We start from the raw sequence: 22,024 nt of genomic DNA, 5'->3' as shown, positions 1-22,024 counted from the left end.
GCCCATGCAATGAAGATGTATTCACAAATAACAAAATAATATTGAAATGCGCACGAAGCTGAATCGAGGCGACAATTGATGGACTTCATTACTTAATTAAAAAAAAAACACGAAAGGGTTGCAAGTTGACGGTAGAATTTTCTCTCCTATCGAGTAAAATACATTTCCATCTAATCTCTTTTGTATATAATTTTGGAACGGCAAGCGGCGATGCTATCTTTTACAATTACAATAGCTAATTTTTTATGGAAAAATGAACCACAAATGAATTGAATAAGAGCCAGCCATATAGGTTTTTAAAAAAACTTAATCTATATGAATAATGTAATCAATGGTAATGAAATTTTTTCTGGCCACGTTGTTTACTGGTAATAAATACTATCAATTAATTATTGCATCACATTAAAGAGTGCCAGTTTTACACCATGAATTGCTACGATTTGCGCATCCAGTTATCTCGTGAATGACCGGTTAGTAAGGTGCTAAATTTTTGTACATTGGAAATTCATTCATCTTTGATGTATTCCATCCTTTTTTGCCAATCGAAAAGAAATTTGTGCGATTCGATCCTTGACTGCAGTTCACGCTCTGTGATAAGAAACACGCATTCGAAGTTCCCCCGTCTCCCCTCGTGCCTGGGTCATTTCCAATGTGAGCGACTTTGCTACGTCCAGCTGGCATGAGGTGGCACGCAGCGATTATTATCGTTCCATTGTTCAGTCCCATTGGCCAATACCAGTCTTTTACGAGTCTTTGCTCTTTAAAGTCTTCTACCCGAGCCATCCACAGTCTCTGATGTGAGGCTTTTGTCAAGAGACCCTTTTTGAAGCACGAACACGTGACTAGGGCATGGGTGACACCAAAAGTGATTGCAAAGCCTTTTAAACACGTTCCTCCGCTATCTGCTCCTCTTGTCTCCCTGAAAAATCCAATTTACATGTCCAGGCTCCACCATGAAAAAAATTAAAAGAGCTTTCGCTGAAAGTCTACCTCAGCCCTATCAACCATTACCTCGCTCGACCAAATTCTCTATTCAATGGCTGAATTTTCAAATGGAATTCGAATACCTATTCGAAATTCCCAAGTGCGAAAATTTCACAGAGAAAAAGGCATTTGCTATGACCGGGATTCGATCCCGAATCTCCCGAATTCGCGGCATGTGTTACACCACTTGAACTGCTAAGCCAATTTCTTTCACTGTGGGATTTTGTTCTGCGGGAGGATCGGGTTTGAACTCAGTCAAGATAAATGAATATTCCTTCGTGAAATTTTTCACTTAAAGTCCACTCGACTCACCAAAGGTACACAACGATAGCTTGCTCATTGGTATTCCATGAGCAATACTAGCTCATTCGTTAAAATATTTGCCTATAGGAGTAACTGTAATTATTCGAAATCATTATATGAAATCATATCGATGTGGATAAATATTCAATATGATATTGTGTCCAAAAATATCACATGGGATAAATTATAATTTTGGAATAAAATTAATAAGATCATGGTTAGTTTCTTTCAATTCACGCCCTTCACGTCCCACCACAAAAATATTTAAGAAAATACTTTTAGCAGATACTTGTCTTTCTCTAATTACGAAAATTCGAGAGGTATGTTGTCTTCTATTGAATCACTCACTTACTGCAGTTACAGAATGTGTAATTAATCAAATTATTTCCTTTGAACTTGCTTTGGTTCATTCATCTGTTAATTATTTAATGCCACCGGAAAGGCTTAAATGGGAAATCTATATTTTTAAAACTTTCTAAAAATTCCATATTTTTAGCATTCATTTGAACTCGTTCATCTCCCTTGTGAGTCGTAAAATATCATGGGATACAACTAGCATTGGCTGGGAGTACCCACCAAGGTTGAATATTATCCACATCAGTAAAGCGTAAATTATGCTAATGAAATCTGACATACGACCAAGTGCATTAGAGGCGAAGAGACTTTGCAGATGAGTAAGCATGCTATAAGCAACCTCCTGACGCACGGTCTGATTAAAAAATAATACGTGCACAATGGAATCGCTCGCCAATATCCGAAATCGAAAATTGTTTTCAAAAAATAGATAGATGATAAGGGAAAAAACGAGAAGCAATCTTCCTTAATCCAGTCATTCTCTATTTACCTTTAATTAAGAAAACGTAAAAAATTTCTGCCAACTTTTTATTAGAAACTTTTTATTATAGTGGAAACTTATTTTTATTAGAGGTGACGTTTCAGTTCAACGTAAGTTTTAGTTCAAAATTATAGTATATAAAATTTCCAACAAAATTGAAGCCCAGATTAATTTTTTTTATTTTTTCCCCAGAAATAACATTTATTTTTTAATTAAAATGTGTGCATGAAAATAAGTTTCCACTATTTTTCGTCAATTCATTCGCAAATACGGTTTAAAAAAACTACCCCCGCCCCCTTTCTTCAGGTTTTACTGCCCACCACGCAATGAAATGGCGAGTATAAGGTATAACTCAAATATATATGTCCGAATGAAAAAATATTTTTCACATTTTTGAAAATTGCGGAGTTTATTAATATTTCGCCTTTTTGCAAATTTTTAAATTTTCAAAAAGTAAAATATTAGAAAATTTGGGAAAAAATGAAGTTTTTGCTAATATTTGTCGCCAAAATAAATATTGGAATCAATTTTTCAGCAAAAAATGAATATGAAAAACATAGTTACCCCCTTTAATTAATTACTACGATACATTTATAATGCGGAGACAAGCAAAAAACGGCCATTTTCAAAATGCGCTGGAGTCTAAACGGTTTGTTGAAAAAAATAAGGATGAAAAAGGAAGGAAATGTTTTACACACTAATTTTGAGCTGAAAATTGATTCCTTAAAAGCTGATAGACACCAAGATATTTACCAAAAAAGCTGAAAAAGTAATTTTAAAAATTTTGGCATTTCTTGGAATATTTAGCAATTTTTGTCAAGGAACTTGGCTAACAAAGCTTAGATACGGATTCAGCAGACCAAAAACGTGAGGGAGAAAAATAAAAAAAAACCAAAACATTCCCGTGAAAAGAGCATCTTGATTGGACCAATTGAGGCGATGAATATGAAAAACATAGAGTGTAAAGAATATCGAACCGAGTGAGATGAATGCAAGGAGGAAGGGAAGGACGCTAAGAAGCGGTTATGCGATGGGAATGAGCCATCGACGTCATCAACTTATCATCCAACGGGTTAGAGACGTGGGCTTTTGTAGCGAATCACAACCCTTCTAGCAGGAGTAGGCATCATGGTTAGCTTTGAGAATGGGTCGCGATGTGGAAACTGAAACGTGGGTTGACTTTAATTTTCCGTCCAAAGGGCGAGCTGCAGAAAAATATATTCACTCGATAACTATTCTTCCACTCTAATCGTGTGACCTTGCTCCTAACGACTTTCTTCAAACTTAAACAACAATAATAGGAAAAATATTCCCAAAATGTATGCTAATGCGACGAAGGAGCTGAAGCACATTGCATAAGAAGTGTCCAGGGAATGATTGAGCGATTGGAAACTCCGCCGGGATGAGCAGCCGCGTTGGAGCTTTCAAGATAGAGGCTGCTCATATAGCCCTTTTTGTTTCATGGCTTCAGCCTGCGCATTTTTAAAAATCCCACGTAAAACTCACATCCTCCCATAGCACTTCCTTTCTTATAAGTCTCTTATAACTCTCCCGCACTCTCGCTCTGTGCCTGCCGATGCCATTATTCCCATAAAAAAGAGAGAGAAATAGCTAATACCTCCAATGCACCCTTTGGACGCCTCTATTAACGTGAAAATAGAGTAAAAATCGTTCGAGCAACTAGCTCTGATTAACAGATGTAAGATTTTTTTCCAAAATTCATAATTAGCCTATCATTATTAAAGCCTAAATATTTTAATTGCATCCCATTACTTAAATTCAGTTATACTCCCCGTTTTTCCTTATTCTCCCACTGGTATGTTAGGAAATTTAACAACTTCCACTCATTGGGTGCATGGGAGTATGTGAATAAGTATACATCAATTAAAGAGCATAGGAATGTTAATATTTCAAAGGTATATATAATAATATAATAAAATTTCAGAACATGAAATATTGAAAAAAAAGTTCCTTATTGTCAAAAAGAGGTTGTCGGTAATCCTTCTGATTAATAAATTATAAGGATGCATAACCTGAAATTCCCACTCGCTACACATTCGATAATGTAACATGTCCCAGGTCAAGGAGTAAATTGGCCTCCCATTGTAAATAACTGGCAGCATGTGCACACAAAACTGACCCAGTTTCCAACTCATCCAACCCAAGACAAATGTGAGAGGACAACGAATAAAAATGCCACGTTAATATTTCAAAAGCCCAACTTGCACCATGTAGCTCATTAGGAACACGGTCTATTTTCTCCTGGTCTAAAAGCGAGAGCCAACCTATTTTTCATTCGTTATAAACGCAGTCCTTCACTTTCTATGGCCTGTAATATCCTTAACTTTTGTCATTCCCTCTTAATAGTAACATCATTTTCCTAAAAATGATCCTATAAAACATATATTTATTTACTTCGTACTTTACATATGCCGATTCATAAGAGGCGATCCACTTGTGCCATCCATCTGGAAGGCATGGCCCCAATAAATCGCCAGACCCAAATCTTAACAATTAAAAGATTCCATACCTCCTTTTTTCGTATACTTCCTTATTTCGAGTACAATCAAAACAATCTCTGCAATTATAGAGCGATAAATTATTATTATTATTTTAACCATTTGAACTATCAAAACGCTAAATGTACCAACAAAAGGCACTGTTTACAGTTTCGCTTCCACTTTGCCTCAATAATATTTTCTCTTTCATTAGAAAACATTAAGTTGGAGAATTCAAAATGATAAAAAGAAGACGACAGCCAATTGTAATTCTTAAGTCCGGTTTGAACCGGGAGTGAAATTTTAATAAAATATCATGTCATTATGCTATCATTTCATGTTGTTATTTCAAACGTGAAAAATGAACGTTTATTGAAACGTTTGGAACAGTTTGCTCGCTACGGTTGAAAAATCATGTGTAAATCAGTGAACAATAGCAAATCAACTCCTCTTTCCTTGGAAAGTCAAAAAATAAGCAATTATACAAAATCTTTTAAGCTAATTTGTTTTCTCGCCTACATTAGCAACTTTCACACGACTGCAAAGACTCAATTCTCCATTACTCTTCAATATCTCTTTGCAAGAGAAATTTAGCCCCTGTTCAACACCTACACACGCTCCCCAGGTACTAGAAAGAAGTTAACACTCGAATTAACTTGAAATAAATAGGATTAAAATAAACTTATGTCAAATAAAATTGTACGCCGGCATTTTGCAAATAACGTAATATATTTCGTTTTATAGCGATTGGTTAGGGGTAATTATAAAGCGTTTCATATCCAAATGTACTTTCCTCAGCCTTTATAAATATAATTGTCAGTAATCGTTTAATAATCACGTTTATAAAATGATTTTCAAATTTCAAGGAAAATAAAGATTGAGGCCATATTGTAAAAAGCGCGAGGAAGGATTAGTGAAGAGAAATCTCAACCACGCTCTGTCTCAGAATCTGACACTGCGAAGTAAATTTTTAAGAGGCCAAAGGATAATTGCAACATTTGGACCTATGGTGAATCCTATGGTATTGGCCAATGCTAAATCTTGGCTCGTTTATCTAGTTTACGTTCCAAATCTATGACTAATAGAATCCTTTCACTATATGTCACCACAGGATTAATCAATGCTTTGGAAGAATAAATCCCAAAATGAGCTATGGAAACTATAACAGCTCGTGAAAATTATGCAATAGAGCCAACCATATTCTAAGTGACCTAAATTTGGACATCCGTTGATTAGATGCACCACAAAAAAACAGTGATTAATCATTTCTAAAATCACTCGCTTTCAACACTCGTTTTCAACAGCTTTAAATTGGGGTAAAATTGGCGGTGTCAACCTTCTTAATCAAAAATAATGTGCTACAAAACTGAAGCATGATAAAGAAACTTAAATATTTCATTCTTATAGACACAATTTAATTTACTTCCTTGAGAGCAGTTGTCGACTCAAATATAATGCAAGAGTGAAAGTGGAACAGTAATATTTTTCAATCAGTCCGAACTTGCTTCGAATCCGAAAATTCGGGCCTTAAATCCTATTTCGGAGAGAGTTCAAATAATCCAAGATGCGCGTAGAGCTCTCAGCTGAAATTTCAGGATAAAGGGACCGTAAAACACATGCATTTTCATTTCAAGACAATAATGGATGTGATGCTTCTAAAAGCAAGTCAAGCTCTTAATTCATTTGCATGAACCCTTGCGCACCATTATCTCGTTCGTTCTGATTTCAGCGTGAACTTGGTGAGGAAATGAGCGCTCCTAATATGCCCTTCCGCAGTTACCAAGACAGCATTATTGTGACGCCGCGGAGAGAGCGGGAATTTTTCCTCATCAGGACTAATTTTGAAGGTGGCTACATTGCCTGGAGAAGTGGAACCACTGCCCTACTTCCACAGCGATGTTGAGACACGCTAAACACAAGATATCGGGAGCAATACACATTTTGCAAAACAAGATTTTACTCTCAAATTGGTGGAGGTTTCAGCGGAGGAGAAAACGCTTTTAACAGAAACACGGAAGTGAATCTGAAGCTAATTCACTCAAGCTTATATTTTTAAACAATTTTCTCCAACAAAAAGCAGTTCCACACACGGAATAAAGTAAAGACTATGACGAAGGGTGCCTTATTATTTAGGAGGTTCAACATGTAAATAACAACGAATATTTTCGACTGAAAACTGACTTTTTTTTTTTTTTTCAACAAGTTTTCACAACAAGAGGCTATTAATAATCAAAAGAATTAATCAAAGGCTTTGAAATTCTGGGCTATGGATAAGAACGCGATTGGCCCAAAAATTCCCGATTATCCTCCTTCTTATCCTGGTATGTAATGATGACGTATGCATGTTCATCTAATGCGTCTAATGAATTAATTAAACTTTCTTCATATTTAAGCCATTTAGATTCTTACATTTAGCAAAAAAAAGTCTAATCTAAAGTCTAAAAAAATCGGTGGTAAAATAATAAAAAATTCCAGGACCTTTTCGAGAGCGCTTTTCAAATATTCAACCACGAAAGTGATAAATTCCTTCGCAACCCATAACATACTCAATATTCTGCACGGTCGAAAGCACGCATGGTCGCAATTTGTCAACGAATAGCTGTTTTTAAAGTTCACCAGTGGCCTCTAGCTCAATCTGCTTACATTAGGCAAAAGACAAGTGTTCCATTGGAAATCCGTGGCATGAAAACTATCGACTTAAAGTTTTCCTCGCTTAATGCACACAAATACGCTCAAATAGTAGGGCGAAAAGCGTTAGAAAATTTATGAAAGGTTTCATAAAGTGCAATTTAAAATGTAATCAATACTTTTAAAGTATACATTTACATAAAATAGGCCAAAACATGTGTCCTGAGAAAGATAGCAGAGGTAGCCATCGAAATGTCGGTCTACAAGCAACTCACCCGAGAAGATGCCACCACAAAGATTTTGAAATTCCAGGGTGTAGCGAAAATTCAGGTTTCAAAAATTCATGCGGAATACTAGGGACTAAAAATGCACGCATAATTTCCGATTCTCCCGGTTCACCCTGATTAATGACGCATAGCAAATATTGCTGTGTTATTGCAAGCGCAATAGGTATCAAGGTCTAATACATTCGTTAAAAACCATTTTAACCGATTATTTTGGAACTTTCTATAAAGAACGCCTCTATAAATTAACTTGCAAACAATATTTTCCCATAAAATGTCTTCATAGAAAACATTAAGATAGTCCGTTAGAAAAGTCAGTGCTCAAGAGTCATCCGCCTCAAATATGAGAAGGTGGACTATAAACGATTTCCTTTTGAATGATGTCACCAAACGGAGATGGCACATGGAGATAACCCTCAGTATTTCCTCATTGGAGCAGCAGACCAATTTCCTCACTGGAGGACAATGTTTGGGGAAATTTGCTTCCAAACGATTGGGAGTTGCAAAAAAGGTAGGTTTAGCAAACGTATTTTCACCGATTACGGGGCTGGCGCAACCAACGCACCGGTATTCCACCAGGATTGGATAATATATTCGTAAATGGCGTCATGCTGGGCTATGAATAAGGACGCGATTTGCCCAAAAATTCCCGATTATCCTCCTGCTCATCCTGGTATGTAATGCTGGCGTATGTATTCTTCTAATGCGTCGTAGCTACATTTTAGCTGAACCAGGTGCGTCACCACCGATACTCAAACGGGCGCATATATGAAGCGATGCTCCACCATTGATCTGCTGACTAAAAAGTTCGAAACGGTTGTGGGTTATGTCAGCTTAAGCAATCAACGAAAATTACTGCCGGCATATGAGTATGGAATGAGAAGCGATTATAGAACAATAGGTTACATCGTCACGTCTGGACGCATAGCAACAGCGCAATACTTTGATTCTGCATTGGAAGGCCGACTATTATCGACACTTCAGTATTTCAGTATGGACTGTACTTGACATCTGGGGTCGTTTCAAAGTCACCGAATGCCACCAGCAGATAAGAGTAACAGAATAGCAGACGATGCTTGGAAAATTATGTCATCGATTGCATCGTTAATATATAATGAGTAATTTTGTACTGGTTGTATCGGAGTTAATTCTCAGTCATGGGAAAATGACAGATATCTACTTAAATAAGCATTTTCAATGTTTCCTCTTCTCATCTGTTTCCAAATTATGTTTATTTGGTGAAGTACTCGATAATATAGCTACGAATAAATGCTAGATAGTTATTTTTTTCATTCATATCTGGCGTTGTGAATATAATTCCAGTCATGGTTGAGGTACAAGTAATACGTAAGGAATACGAGTAATTGCAAAACATTTCAATTCAGGGAGGTTTTCTTTGCTCCAATACATTTTCATGGATTAAAGTATCACTAATAGCTCTTTGTATTCAGATTTTTTTAATAGAGCACACAAAGTTCAATTCACGCGGCAGTAACCCGAAAATGGATTACACCACACTGATAACACTTACTGTAGTTATCGAGGCTAAATACCATGTGCTGACCTTATTTTCCATCGCTAAATTCAATACAATAAGGAGTAAGGGAAGACCAGGTCCCTTTACGAACATCATTACCAACAAAGATGCTTTTCGCTGCCTAGTTCAAAACAAGGGAATGGAACTAGTGCCTCAGGAGCCAAAGCTCAGGGGAAATCGATAATTTAAATTGTAAATAAGAAACGACTAAAAGTTTGTGGCTACCAGCAAATTGAATATTCTGACTAGAAATAAGGCACTTATAGCAGGAAAAATTTATATAATGTTTAATAGGCTTTAACTCTTGTTAATAATTCCCATCTAATCCGAAATATATACTACTTCCACTTATACCTAAATATTCGTTTTTACGGTGTCTGGTGAGATTAGAATTGCAGGACATGCAGGAAATTTTATTCGAGGGGCATATGAAAAGTAAGGTCTCCAAAGCCTAGACGTCGCAGCATGCAGCAGATGGGCGACCCGATTGCTGCTCCCGCCAAGTCTGAACTGCAGAAAGTGTGTTGCCCGAAGTGCATAGACTTGAGAAGTGCACGGAAGAGGTGCAGAAAATTTACTGCTTGCCGCATCAACATGGACAGGGCGAATTCTCAAAATCAGCGATTAAGATTATGGCTAACGTCTTCTGGGACAGAAAATGTGACCTACTGGTTGATATCATGCTAAAGGATACAAAAATCAGCCACGCGAGGCAATATGAGACCCTAAGCAAACTTCAAAGGGCTATTCAGAGCAAAAGACGCGGCAGGTTTACAAAAGGCGTTCAATTGCACCACGGCAAGGCGTGATGTCCACAAGGGACAAGAATGTGGCCCACAAAACAATGTCAATCATCGTGCAATTTGGATGGAATGTGATTAATCACCCACCTTACAGTCCAGACATCGCCCTCTGTGACTTTAAACTCTTTCCGGCCCTTAAAAAAGACTTGGGAGGCCGAAAACTCGCGAACCACGACGTTCAAGAAGCAGCTCATACCTAACTACGGGAAGCTGGTTCGAGGAGGGACCACAAGAGCTCATCTCACGGATGTGAAAAGTCATCAAGAGCAAAGGCGACTACATCGAAAAATAGCGGAATTTTCAAAGTTTCTAACCATGCAATATGCACTGGCAAAAATCTCAGCAACTATGAAAAAAAGTTTTGAGACCGTACTTCTCATAAGACCCTCTTACATATAGTTAGTTTGTGTTTTGGGGTGTATCGACAGCAAAGATCATTTTGCACTACAACCGTCCTTATGTAAAACAAATTTTAAGTGTTTGATGACGCATTATTAAGGGTATTAATATTTAAAATAAAAATTATATGCATGCATCTGTTTAAATTAATTTACAGTTTGTTAAATACGTTGATTTCCTTTAAAAAGGCAGTTGACAAACGCTCCGGAGAATCCCCGAGGGTGTGATTTAGGGCACCGCTAACTCCGTGCTAGTCTCGAAGGGATCGATATTTATCGCAATCCGTCATGATGTGTCTCTTACTCAAATGTGAATCGTATTCCTCACAGCAAGGTGGCTCCTTTTCTTCTGTAAAGAGGAATGAGTGTGTGAGGGCAGTGCGCCCTCTTATGTGATGTGCACGTTTGAATGAGAACAAATGAGATGCTATATTACTATCCATCTCACTGATTGATCATTTATAAAGCAAACCATCATTCCATGAGACGATCGCATCGCACTTCCTTACCTTGAGGAAATTCGAGTGCCCTGACGCATGGCTAATGCATCCACAAACTCATATGAAGACTTCCGCCTGTTTCTCCCCCAAAGACTCGATTCATCGGACCAACTGGACTGGCCGCTGGTTTACCGTCTGGACCTTTATTGCCCTCGGCGGCGCTTCCGGGTGCTGCAAAACATCGCCAGCGCTCCTCTCCTTTGACTCAGCTGCCTCGGATTAGCATGCGCTGGATCATCGCTTCTCTGCTCGGAATGCGGATGAGACAAGGGGCCTTACGTCACCTCGCTCGCTCTTCGATTGTTGATGGTACAATGGAGACGCAAGTGAGGCAGGAAGGCCACCGCAAAAGACGCACTACTTATGAGCCGACGGGAACTCCTTAAAAGTCTCGAAAAGCAGGAGCAGATGCAATGAGCACACCCCTATTTCTGCGAAAGACCTCGACTGGAATTGGGGTGCGTGATTCCCGCCGTTACCAGCATTGCAAAATCTTGTGCCTCATAATTACACTAAAATATTAAATTCGTCATAAAATTCAAATTTTAAAATAAAAATGTCCTAATAACTGAAATTTTATTTGTAATCACATTTTTCGGTTCCTTCCATAAGTGCGAGAAGGTCATTGGTTCAATTGATTATTTTACATGCTAACATGCACACGTATTTTATGTACAACTAATTGAGGACTACGCTATATTTAAAAACTGTATAGATACCGAAGCAGCACTACATGCCTCACTTTCCCTAGTTAAAAAAATAAAATTGTGTCATTCCCTTTGTCTACATATACTAGAAGGGGGGCATAGGAACAAAATGTCCTCTAAGTGAAAAGTACGACAAGACAAATGCGCAAATCTCAATAAACTTTCTAAAAGTCCTATGATAGTATGAGTACTTTCTAACGCCTCCTCTACCTGCTAATACCCTCCCCTCCTATAGAAAACTCAATTACATTAAAATTTGTACAGAGTTCATCACTTGATGCACCAAAAATCGCATAAACCAGTTGCAATAGTGCATGATACTTCTTCAAATGAATATTCCCTTATGTTAAGTCGCAAGTCTTTCCTTGCTAAGAAATAATGATATCTTACATTTCTGTCTTTACTTCACCGTTATTTTAATTATTTTCGACCCACGACGTCGATCATAATGTATTTTCGGTACTTAAAACGAGTAAGTTAAGGTAATTTTTCTAGAGGATTCTACGAATTCATAACTTTCGTAATATATATTTCTTAAATGAAGGTCAGTATGTTCATAATTGATTTCTAGGGTAATCTGTAGCATACTTGATTAAACTGTAGGCTACAATTGCAAGGAATACGCATAAAAAAGAACTTGGTAAAGTATATGTTTTCCTATTACCCCGGTATATCAATAAATACATGCGTGTACGAAATTTTGCACAAATCTACATAATTTCAACATAAAACGCCCATCCACCACAATTTGAGCCATTTTGGTTCACTAATATTGGCCACATATACGCCGAATTATAAAACATCCTCTGAGATAATTCCCCCGGCGGAGTGAGAATGGTCGAGATCAACTGTATCCCGAAACTATGCAACATGCCGGCCATTCCCGCAGTGCGGGACGCTAGATAACGGCACAATGCCCGAATCGGGATATCAAGGGGACACCGACACTGTAACGACATTATAACGCATCACATGTCTTGATAATTGTCGTTAGCAGAAATATCAAACATTTGATATTGCACAGTAGCAGTGTTAGTGCCCACTAAAACTTACGAACCAATCGCTATCCACATCTTCCGGTTCACTGGAGATAGATAACTCCCAAGCACACACACCCATTGCTCATTCTCTCAAATGGCATCAATTCCAAATAAATAAAAACATTGCATTTTGTTTACAAACTTTATGCTAACCCTATTTGTTCTTTTTAAATCAATAAAACCTCCACGACACAATTTGAAAATTGCAACCGCTTTGGAGCGGCGTAGGTAAGGATCAAGCTCTCAACAGGCATTCCGGAACACCAAAAAGAGCTTCCATAAAATTATCATCATAACTTACTTGGGAATATATTCCCAAACTTATAATTCTTTATGAGAAATTTCATGCCCGGTAAAGTTTCGACACTAGACTTTCTCAAACGCTCACCTATTATTTGCGCGTCTTTTATTCTTTTATGACTTTAATTTTTTTTCAATTCCATGAAATATTTAATTTAATTCAATTCCTAAACTATTTATGATTTATTGGACGCACCTTTGTGTGCATTTTCAGGATATAGTTACATATCATCATCTGAAAGCATTTGCAGTGGCAGTGGATATGGCATTTAGTCGAAATTCCAAAACAATAACCTTGATGATTCAAATAATTTAAATAGCAAATGGCCAACTTATTGATAATTCAAAAGGTAAAGCTGAAATTTTATCGTCAAAAAATATGGTAATTAACATGGAAGCTACAAATTTACCGGAATAAAACGAAAAAAAGTAGATGCTTAAAGCACTTTATGTGACAAGGTGTTGTTTACCGTAGTTAAAGCACCTCATTTTGGCCCTTCACTTGTTTATTATATTATTATCAATAATTTTTTTCCAAAAACTGGAATAGGATGTCGTTCATATGGATATAAATAAAAATACATTAGAATTTAAAAACATAACCCGTCATATTTCTTAGGCAATCACTTACTTGGAGCTCACAGAACTAAGTATGAATATGTGCAATCATTTCCAATTGTATATTAACGCATCCAATTGCATAAAATCTAAATATATGAGTTAAATATTAAGAAAATATGTAGAAACGATATTATTCACAATATTTATTTGTTTTTACGATAGTGAAAAATGAACAAAAAATAGAAGTAACTAAAACTATAAATTAATTAATTATCAATTAAATTAATGTAAAGCGTTCGTATAAGTCGTTTTACTATAATACCGCTACTCATAGTGTAAAATACCAAATCTTTAGATCCCTATTTCACAAAGCCTCGAAGCATTAGAAAACTTCTTCCGGGATTGACATTTATATCGATGCCGTCATCATCATAAAATCCGTTGTTCAACTCGTTCACAGTTGATGCTAAGAGAACCAAAAGAGAACGATTCCTTTCACTAGTTTAGTGACGTACGATTACGCGCTATGCTAGGAATGTGGAATGCGCGAATACGCACGGGGCAAAAAAAAATACTACCAAGGTCACTCCGGCCAAGACTCCGAATTCTACGAATACCTACGCTCATTGTTTCTTCCAGACAGAGTCCTTGGGGGATCGCCGATCGGAATTAGGTCCCTAGACCGTTTTAAGACGAGCATGCTCCAACGTTTACCCCCAACCCAGCTCCACCATTATAGCATCATCATTATTAATACTGTGTCCATCATTAGTACATTGGGAAACGGAGATAAGGAAACGCATGGCTCCCTCTCAAATGTACGCATTTTAACGCAATACATTACTCATAGAAAACTTGCACTGGTAGTGCTACTTATGGTACGCCTTTTCTGACTAATGACCTAATACGGTAATTTACACTGAAGTTACGCATATTTAAGTCATCGGAGACAACTATACTGTCAAGAAAGGAGATAAAAAAATGGAGTTATTGCATTTCAACAATTTAAATGAGAGGAATTTTGACAAACTTGATTTTATTTTTACGAAATACGTTCATCATAACATGCATCCGAATTCGCTTGACTGGATGGATGACACGTGGTATTGACAGGAAAAAGAACAGAAGCAACTAGCAGCAGCTTATAATGCAAAACTCTCAATCATAAATTTTAACATGTCGAGATCTTGGCAGTTAACAACCCTTATTTCTGTGGTAGGCCGAGGTGAAAAAATAATTACCAGAAACAGTAAGCGTTCTCCGCATTGCAACGGAATCAGTTTTATCTGCCAAACGAAGGGTTTAGAATCAAGAGATCTCTTTAGAAAAATGAGTGAGATCGGAGTTTGGAGTTGAAATGGAAGAACGACTCATTGAAGAGGGAGATGATGAGAGGATGCAAGGAGGGTCAAGATTTGCTTCAGCAGCTACCCTTACCACAATTATAATAACTTTGAATAGTGCACCATTTCTGCATATTAACAAAAAACACCTAATTTCTTGGGAAATATTTCTTGAGCGTCATGAATGGAAGAGTAATTAAAGATGTCTTCATTTAAGAATTGAGCCTGTGATTTCCTCATACGTAATCTGAAGGTTTTTAGGAGAGAAAACTTTTTTCGTCACCAGAGGAGTAACATTAGAAACCGTTGCGTCAGCTCGGAAGAAAATTCGGCAAAAATTAATAGCGTAATCGACGTCTCCCACCTCTATAAACATTAAATTCCAAAATATAAGCACCAAAAATTACTTTTATGAGTTAGTTTTGTTTCCCCACACAGAGGGTAATTTAAAATAAATTCCAATACTAGCGGCTCTGGTTCATTAAATATTTGGAAAAAGGAAATTTCAGATTCCGCAGCAGCGCTACAATTCCCTAGAAGATACATATTTAATCTTCAAAAGTTTCCTTTTTATTGACGAAAGTGACAATGCTGCGATTCATCAAATGGCCTGACCCTGGCTTAATTTTAGGGCTTTTTTCTACAGATTTACTATAGCACACATGCTCGACATTATAATTCCAAAGCAAATCCTTGCATAGCTTCCTAGGGGAGATCAAATGTTCAAATAATAAATCACGTCCTTACTATAAATTAGAATAAATTATAACGTTAAATTATGATATAATTCTTTCCCGGCGAATTTCCAGACAAGTCGTTGAAATAAAAATTAAATAACCTTGGTAACTTTTGAGTTGAAATTTTTATTGACCAGTAAGACGCGTTTCAACGCTGAGGTGTCATTTTCAAGTACTTCTCAGTGTTGAAACGCGTCTTACCAATATAAATTTTTAGTGAACAGTTATCAAGGTTGTTTATTTTTCATATCAACATAGATTTTCACAAGGTTAAAGCCGAATCGATTGATTTCAGACGAGTCGTCCTTTCAGACATTTAACTTAAACCAGTGGAAAACCCGAAAAGACTTAAGCTAAAATGTTGTTTTTTCAGATATGCTTGAACGCTTACGAATGGCTGAAGGCATTCCTTCCGAAGATAACTAATAAAAAAATTCACAAAAGACAATCAGAGGCAGCCTGCGAAGATAGTTGGTTTCTTTTCCGAAGCCTTATTTCTTATTGAAATGAATGAAAGCAATGCTAGCTTAACTGCAATGTTAAGGCGAACATTTTCTGAGATGTAAACGGCAAGACTTATCGTGACATCATTTTATCCTATGGTTGTAATATGTACAGCATGTACTGCATGTGCTTTCCGTTCGTGGAAAACCCACTACTGATTGTTTTTATACACTTCTTAAATATCCTTCCTTTCTCTGAGCATTACTTGGGAGCAATAAACTTTGGAATAGTAAAAGCTGCCTATAGAATGGTAAGGAACCATTTTAAGGAACGGAGTATAAAATGTAATACCATGAAGGACAAGTATTAAAGTATTATTAATTTAAAATGAAGACCAAAAGAAGACATGAAAAGAATACCTGGACTATTTAAGCAACGGAAGTAAACTTAGCTCAAAATTTATCGAAGGGGAAAGTGAAGTAGAAACGGATGACATGGGAGCGAGCATCTTAAGATGGGAATTTGACGCTGCAATATGAGAGCTGCGAAAGAATAAGGCCCCAGGAATAGATGACAATCCAGCAGAGCTAATACTAAATTCAGGAGAAAAGGTCTTAACTAAAACTATCTGCGATATGTACTCAACAGGAGATATACCTAGTGACTTCGAGAAGAACATCATCATTCCCATACCCAAAAGGAAGAGAGCAGAGAAGTGCAAATATTTAAGAGTTATAAGCCCGACGACACATGCGTCGAAGATACTGACAAGAATCATCTACAAGAGAAATTAACAAAGAGCAGAAGAATTCCTGGGTGAGGACCAATTCGGGTCTAGAAAAAGCAGGGTACAAGAGAAGCACGTTTAGCTCTTAGGCTGCTCATAGAGAAGAGAATGGAGAAGAACAAACCGACTTTCATGTCATTTTTCAATTTGGAGAAAGCAATTGATAAATGGAATATAATTCAATACTTAGAATTCATAAATAAATTGCAGTGCTCAACAATTATAATAAAATTGTGCGGTTTGTACCAATCACTTAGCTGCGATAAAATGGGGACCAAGCTGTACAGAAGTAAGAAAAGGAAGAGAAGTGAGACAAGGTTGTGCACTGTCCTCCATAATTTTTAAATTTTATACCGAGGAAGCCATCAATTTAATCAAGGAGAACGCATTGGGTGTCTATATCCACGGAGAAAATTAGTGCGCCGCAATTTTCTGACGATATAGTAGTCATAGCCGAGACGAACTTGAAGATGACTTTGACAAATATAGAAAGAACAATGGTCAGGTATCAGCTGTAAATCGACAATAAGAAGACTAAGATATTATCATGCAGCAAAAGAGAGGAGACCAGGATAAACCTTAACCTAGGAAAGCATAAGCTTGAAGAGGTGGAAGAGTTTTCTTACCTGGGAAGCCGAACTGCCAACGATGGACGGAGCAAGAAAGAATTAGCCAGTAGAAGAATAGCGCAGGCGAAGAGGGCTTTGTACAAAAAGAAGAATTTTCTCACTGCTGAGAATACAAGCACAGAAGTAGGAAAACAATACATCAGATGCTACATATGGAGTATGTTTCTCTGTGGAAGCGAGGCTTGGACGTTGACAGCAGCAGAGAAGTCAAGAGTGGAAGCATTCGAAATGTGGTGCTACCGAAGAATGATGAAGACAAAATGGATAGACCGTGTAAGTAACTAGAAAGAGCTAAGAAAAGTGTGAGAAAAGAGAGGTCTTCTAAAAACCTTAAACAGAAGACGGCACAACCCAGTTGCCCACATTGTGAGGCATGATGGCCTGATGAAGACAATCGTAGAATGACGGATGGAAGGGAAAAAGGGCAAGGGATGGCCCCGAATGAGTTACATTGGACAGGTTATAGGGGATGTGAAAGAGAAGAAATACGTCGCTATAAAAAGGTTAGCGGGTAGGAGAGAGGAATGGAGAGCTACGTCAGACCAATCTTATGATTGCTGGCTTACGATGATGAATGAACTTTGATGACTTTACCATCTAATTTTAGCCAATACGTATTGCATTCATATAGATTCAAAAGCAATGATGATTCCACCGAAAGATCACTTTGAGTAATGAATAGAAATGTGTATTTTGAATGCTTCATTCCGGAAGATAAGATCATGTATTTCGGGCTCGCGGGTAGAGGCGACAGCCGTGCTTGCTGGACGCCCTGCAAAATACCGAGGTGGTCTTCGCAGCGTCGATTAAATTGCAACCGTTCCTGGCAGCCGCTCAGCGTGCGTCATCAAAGGTCTGAAGTTATAGGCTCTCACGGTCACGGAGTTCGCACGCGGAATAGATCCTTTGGATCGCATTATTCCGACACACTCGAGAAAAATATATTTGCAAAGTGTGATAATCAACTTACAGTAATTTTGACTATGCCTTCACTATTCAGGTTCCTTATGGCAGGGCTCATACGCGGCGTTGGTTCGATTCTCAGTCCACGAGTACTTTTATTGAAGTTTGTATCTCACCACCATTCGCGGGACAGCTCACAAGAATATCACAATTACATCAGCGCAAGTTTGAGGGTCTTACTTGCAGTCATTTCTCGGATGCGTTGTCATCTTGGATGGATCGCGAGTGCCCAATATTCAGTGTCATGAGTTTCTTTCAGGTCCCTCACACGCGAAATCTAAATTCGGCAAGATCATTCGGAAAACACGAATGGGAAAGACAAGTTGCAATAAAAATATTCTTCCTTTTTCGGCCATTCTCTCACAGTTAAAGAAAGGAAATGCAAAAATTGTCGCCCATGTTTCATCAGTGACGTCGTTAAAGTTCTGGTTCATTAGCCCGATTTCTTACGGAAAGAAGTAAGAGTATTCGAGTGTTGATGACAAAAACCACGCGAGGCCGAGATGTAGCGCAGAAGCAGTTATCCGCTCGGCAAGAGTCAGTGACGTCATGAACTCATCGCTCTGATCAGCGAAAGGGGGTAAGGCCGTCGGTATTTCGCTGTGAATAGTTCGAGAAGCAGGCAATGTATAAAACGGAAAAATACGATAAGCATCTTCGTTTTTCAAACTCTATCGCAATCGACAATAATGAAAAAAAAATGGTGAAGTAGACCACAGCCACAGGAATCAAGGAACCTAGATATAGTGACACGTCTGTCCAGGGGCCGGGAGGACAAAATAATGAATCCGCACCTTTTCCCCACGCAGAAGTGAATTGAACAGGATGAGTAAGTTTAGATGCAGTTTTTTAACTGGTGTGTTAAATTCCTCCTTGGAATAATAATTCGCTTCCAGCTTATATTCGAAACTTCCATTTGCGGAATTTCCATTCCTTAATTTGGGCCAATTAAATACCGCCTCAACTTTACAGCCATACGCGTGGGATTATGCGTTAAAATACGGGTTCTTAATAATTATAATGCAAATAAAGTTTCCATTTTAAGTGTTTCTAATTGAGGTGCATATACGCACTGTGTAAAAATTTGGAGCTATTCAACAAATGCCTTCTTTATTTCAATTCCCATTATTTGAACGGTTGATTTTATGATTCACTTCGACTGGAATAATCACCTCTTTTTGACTAATAATTGAAATTAAGTATCAGTAGTACAATTCTTGATTCAACGCGTGGCGTTACAAACTTGAGTTCCACTTTCATTGGCACTAAATAGGGAATTGGTCATAACAAGCCACTCCGAGCAGGGAAATATAATTGTCGAGGTTTTCCTAAACCATTCCATCTGTCCATAATAATGAACTCCCTGAAAGGCCTATTTATATTTCTCGAAAGAAGTATTACCCCGGCTGAAGTTTGTCGTGAAAACATTCGATTAAAGAAGGAAATTGAATTACGGAAAGACTTTTTTGCATTTTTCCCACGCAGAATGCATAACCAGATAAGTGCTTAGCTAAACTAGAAACAATAAGAATGAATAAATTTGTTTTCATTGACACGAACGAACGCAGCTTTCTAAGTAAGATAACGGCCGATAGATAATGATAAGTTTCCTGGAAATGATATATGGTTTCATAATTTTACTGAATATTTTTCGATAATTTCATTCATTATTCACGGCACAAAAATTTGAGGACAATGATGCAGCATTTGCAGCCATTTTACAAGGTAAAAAGCTAGCGTGGAAATTTAATGCATCTACAATTAGACTTTATCATAACAATAAATTGTTTCGAGAAAACATGAGGACAGAATACAGATGAAGGAAGAGTATATAAAATACTCTCTCGTAGTTGATCAATATCATTCGAGTGTCATTAATGCTATTGGATATGACTGCAGTTATAACTCTGGGATCAAAGTAAGCTTTTCCGGGAACGTAAATGTAATCCATAATCAAGTTCGGAACAATTACCTAATTAGAAAAAAATAAGTCGAAACAGTATTAATTTTTCGTGATCTCAGCCATGAAAATGAGAAACTTCAAAAACTGCACAGCAATTAATTTAAAATTCAGTCTACACACTTATAAACTAATAATGCAATATAAATAATGCATAGATAAAGATTCACTCTAATTAATTTAGAGCGCCAATCTACAATCTGGATGGAAGCAATTGGACTCAAAGACACGTTTTACAGGACAAGACTTTTATTCGACTTTTTTAACTTCTATTTTCATAAATCCTAACAGGTTCCTAGAAAAATTAGCTAAGAAAGAAAATATTTTAAATTTTGAATTTAGAATAGGTTCGTGACTTAAATGTTCAAACAAAATTAATTGAATGGAAATTTTACTGTAAAAAACTATTTTTATTCCGTCATATGCATAATCCCATTTTTCTGGTAGAAGATCACCTTGAAGCATTAAATATCATGTGTTTCCACTTTATCTCATACAATTATTAACCATTCTTACGTTGACTTGATGCATTTTATTCTATTATTTCATAACCTATACACGCGAATTTCGTTCTAATCTCCGAAAGAAGGTCAATTGCTCCGAGATTTGGACAAAAACTATTGCAATGGTCGGTCAAGTTAATTTTGCTCCTAAATCCAGCATTCAGTGAAGACAACGGCCCCAGGGAAAATGAACAACGTAATTTCTCCGACCTCAAAACATTTGGGAAGACAAGAATGGCCACACTTTTTGCCCCATTCTATGCCCCCAAATGAACAATTGCGTCTCTTGGGCGAAATGACGCCCCCCCAAAAAAGGGGGCGCCCCTCGCACTTCATCTGTTCGCAGCGCATCTCCACGCCCCCGTCGCAAACGCGGACGCCCACGGAAGCTCCTTTATTGGCTGACGACGACGCACAGAAGACGAAACCGCCGAGAGCGAGAGGGGGGGGAGAAGAGAGAATTGGCAGATCATTAACCCCGTTCCGAGGCGAACTTCAGAGTGGCGCGCGCAATTGACTACCCACTCACTCTGCAATCCACACACCCTCGCCTAAACCCACGTGAACTTCTTCACACCTCGAAGACTTCAGCGAAGCATTCCTCGTAATTTTGAACGCGTCCCTCCTGCTCCGCTCGTTTCCTCGTATCTGCCGCTTCGATACACCGACCAGGATTCTCTTGTTAGTCTGTGACACACGAGAATACATTTCCAAATGACTTGAGAACCGCAACTGCATCCAAAACATGGTTCATGAGAGGCCAACATACTGAAAACTCATCTAGCGTATTTACGTGGTACTTGCGTTTTGTAATGAACAATACTACCACAATTGCTATGAGGCGACATTTCAGTTTACGGAAAAAATGGAACAATGCCCTTGGTACTTAATTATTGGTATTCATTGTCAGTTTATGGCATACAAAAACATGAATAAATGGCCCTTTAATTGAAACCAAATCCACATCAGGCAAAAAACAGCATCTAAGGAATAATTCCTTCGTGCATCGTATTTTGGAAATGTTGGCATTATTTAGATGAACGATGTGGACCTGATGTCGATAAGGAAATGGCAAAGGGAATCATAGTTTCACTAGCCATTTACATCACAATAGCATGGTATGAAATAGAAAATGCAAGGAAAATTATCATCGATCATTAATTTCTGGCATAAAAAAGTAATGGCCCAGTTAAATGATGTTTTCATAAGGACATTTACAACAAAACTATTAACGTCATGGCATATGCAAAAGGAGAGAGGTCGCAGGACCTATTGGCAGT

This window comes from Ischnura elegans, chromosome 11 (genome assembly GCF_921293095.1).
Source record: "Ischnura elegans chromosome 11, ioIscEleg1.1, whole genome shotgun sequence".
In the NCBI taxonomy this organism is placed as follows: domain Eukaryota; kingdom Metazoa; phylum Arthropoda; class Insecta; order Odonata; family Coenagrionidae; genus Ischnura; species Ischnura elegans.
Note: the sequence above shows the minus strand (reverse complement) of the source record.